This window comes from Misgurnus anguillicaudatus, chromosome 25 (assembly GCF_027580225.2).
Source record: "Misgurnus anguillicaudatus chromosome 25, ASM2758022v2, whole genome shotgun sequence".
NCBI lineage: Eukaryota > Metazoa > Chordata > Actinopteri > Cypriniformes > Cobitidae > Misgurnus > Misgurnus anguillicaudatus.
Window position 1 is genome coordinate 24,464,972 of NC_073361.2, and position 3,532 is coordinate 24,468,503.

At 40.6% G+C, this 3,532-nt stretch overlaps 1 long non-coding RNA gene across 1 annotated transcript; it reads right to left on the bottom strand.

Annotated features, from left to right (window-relative positions):
- Nucleotides 1-1,321: 1,321 nt before the first annotated feature.
- Nucleotides 1,322-2,235, bottom strand: LOC129433148 (uncharacterized). Its single transcript, XR_012368050.1, has 3 exons — nt 2,080-2,235; nt 1,944-1,996; nt 1,322-1,701 (listed from the first exon to the last, which is right to left on the bottom strand). It is a non-coding gene; the product is annotated as an uncharacterized lncRNA (long non-coding RNA).
- Nucleotides 2,236-3,532: the final 1,297 nt, after the last annotated feature.

A 3,532-nucleotide genomic window follows, 5' to 3' on the forward strand; every position in this document is an offset into this window, starting at 1 on the left:
TGGTCCCAGCATCCCCTACAGAACTGCCGGAGTAAGTACTTGTTTGACTCTGCAGCTGAAACTCCCCCTCTAGTTACAGCTTTGGTGAGGAGAGTCTGGAGACGGCCCAAATAGACAGAGGGTTTTTCACCTGAGTTTTGGTTAGAGCCCAGGAAGGTAGCAAATAGCTCCTCTCCATCTTCGACTACTCCAAATGCTGACTCGAGCTGGGTGAGGTAAGCTTGAGGGGTAGCATTCGTCCCAAGCGGCTTAACAATGTCCGCTGCTGGGCTGAGGAGGCTCTCCAATATCCTCCTTACTTTCTGTGAATCAGAGACAGACACGTCCTTAAGAAGTAGGTCTACCTGAGTACGCCAGGAATCATAATCAACTTCTCCATTTGGTTTTGGCAGCCGCCCCGAGAATGTACGGATCCTGCTTTGACTGTAGCTTGACGGTGTGGAGTCACTGCGAATGAAATGTTCAACAATAACTTTCTGGACATGAGGTGGGTTAACTGCGCCTTCATCAAGAAATGGATTCCTTGTAGCAGTAGTTGGGAAGTTGCGGGTGACCGCATCAATTGGATTAGCAATAGCATTGTTGGTTTGCATATCACCATCTGCACCGCTACGATTTGTGGAGACAGCAACAGAATTTTCAAAGGACTGTAGCTGAGGACCTGGGCTTTGTGGAGGGGCAAGTTCTGTCTGGTGCTGGGTACACTGCAGTTCACTTTGAAGTGTTTCCCAAAAGCCAGCTTTACTAATTTCAGCCAGAGAGCTCAATTCAGCTAAACATTTCTGAGCGAGTTCTCGTCCGAGTTCTTCTTGGCATAGCCCACGGACTGTCTTGACACACCAGGTAACTGTTGGATCATTGGGACTGGGCAGGCTACCTAGTTGTTCTGGGTCTAGTCTGGATATTGTTCGCTCTGTTGTGTATTCAATGAGTGCCTGGCCTTGGGGTTGTTCTGGGTCGTTGGGAACTCTGACTACTTTCTTAATATCCCCGTTAACTTTAAAGAACTCTGTAATGTCATCATCAGAATAGGCTTCATCTATGCCTGTGACATATAAACAACTAGGCCCGTGCACATTGAACTGATTGCAAAGATCCATTTTGCAATAACACGATCTTAGTCTATTTTACACACTGCACCAATCTCCTGGCTGCTCGCCACAAGTGTAACCCTACAGTGGTAGTTCTGCTTATGGCAGGCTAAAATAACCTATTGTAGGAGTTATCTAAAATCTGGATTCGATGAGGAGATTGGTTATGTGCTGATCATATGGCCAAAAGACTCACAAATTTCACTCCAAAAGAAGCACAGGACAATAGATTAAAGTTTAAATGTAGTTCTTGTTCTAATTATTTTTCTTATTTTCTTACTCAAAATTCAATAATTAGTTCAGTTCACACAAAATTAGTAACACTGATGTTACAAATTGGCCACAACTTTTGAGATCTCATAAAACAAAAACAAAGGAGAAATATTAAAAAAAAAAAAGAATTACCCTTGAGTGCACTCAAATAATTTAACTATCCAACTACCCCTTCAATACTTAGCGTCCATATCAAACCACCCAATGGAACCGTTGCAGCGCTGTTATTGAAGCAGTGGACCCGGAAAACGAACACCAGGGCGAACAGAGAAGAATCCAGCTTCAGTGGAAAGGACACAAAGGATCCAGGACGAGAAGAAGCCTAAAAAAAAACAGTCTACACAAAAAAAATGAGCAGACATTAACTAATGTTCAACTAAATGTCCTTTTTTCATCCATTCATCACTTAAAAGTCAATATTCTTGATAATACATCTTAAAATGAAAATCAATAAAATGGAATTGGACAAACAAAAGTACAATATTGGATAGTAACTCAAAATTGACTCAAAACAAAATTATTTCCTTCAAAAATGCATTTTTCATTGTACCAAGATTAGAAATATACAACAAAATGTACCTGTGAGGTAACATCCACTGCTATTGTAGATAGCCAGACTGTTTTTTTATCCACTGTAACATTGAAATGTAACTTTTTAGTCACTTCACCATTTAAGCTTCAGGCTAATCAACACAAAATGATAGTTTTCACTCACCAATATAACTTTGTTTACAACAGGTGTTGTCTAATTTTCAATGTGGTTCAACCTCAAGGATATATTTCACTCTCTAAATCAATTTAAATCTTAATATTTACTTCTGCTCTGGCTCACGTTTTTTCAGGCTTTCACCAAGGCAAAACAAATGCCAGAATCAGCAGAAGAAGAACATTTCATTGTGCACTGCCACCTAGTGGCGGACTAGGTATTGCACTTTACTCAAGTTTTAGTGTTGGTTGGCAAAATTGACAGGGTTACATAAACTTAAACAGATGTGCAAATGAGCATTCCACTGCTAAAAGCACGTTCTGGGGGCACGTAGAGGTGGTGGTACGCTCAAGAGCTACATTTGGAAGTGGCTGTACACTAAGTACCGGCGCGTTTTGGCCCACTTAAAGCACTGAACACATGCTATATTGAGCACTGTAAACAGAATAAAAGCTTCAAAAACACAGGAAGAGCACGACCTTTAAGGTAAGGCCTGTCTGTACAAATTTTGTCCTTTGAGATGAACACAATGAAATAACAAACACACCCTAATGTCCCCACCTACTATATCATCAAAGACACATGTTATTATGTACACATAAAACAGGAGTGCCACAAACTGGTTGGTGAACCTCGACTCTAACAACTAGGCTGGAGTTAAATGCCAGTCAAAAATAGGTTTTAATATTCCATTTAAAAATGGAAAATGTTTGGGCCTGCCTTACATTAGCGTTAAACTATTGCATAGTTTAAGGGCTGTCACTGCAAAATCTCAGTCCCTCTGTTTTTTTGCCTAGTTCTAAGAACGGCCAAGAGTTAATAATCTGCTGATTTAAGTGCTCTAATGCTGGGTACACAGCAAAAGATAATCCGGCTGATTTTCGACCATTTCCCCCCCTTCCGACATTCCTATCTATGTCCCAATTATCTGGTTCTACAGATCATCTTATCAGATTTTCAATTGGTGTGAGGTGTGTTAAGAGTGTATGAACCTGATCGGAAAAACGTCTGAGCCGCCCCGATCGTGAATCGTAAATATTAAACATGTTTAATATTTACGATCAGAAATCCTGATGTGTGTAGGGAACCCCGAGGACAAAAGTGCACACGCTCTTGAGATTATCATGTGAAACTTAATAATATCAAATCAGAAAGCAAGAAGATGAAAAATGGAAACAGTCATGGCACAGCACAAAGTGAAGTTGATCCAAAGTGAACTCGTATAGACCATGTTCCCGCTGTCTCCATGACTTCATCCAAAACTTGTCTTGTTTTTCCCTTGAATTGAAAATCATTCCAAACACTATCATTGAAATTTCTTCCTGCATATCGTCCGCCATGCTTATTGTGAAGTCTTGCGAGATTTTCTCTGTTCACAGTCGAGAATATCTGGTTGAATATCTGTTTGTGTGTGGTGTGCTGTCTTTGACACATCATGGCATACCACACACTATAGGAGCAA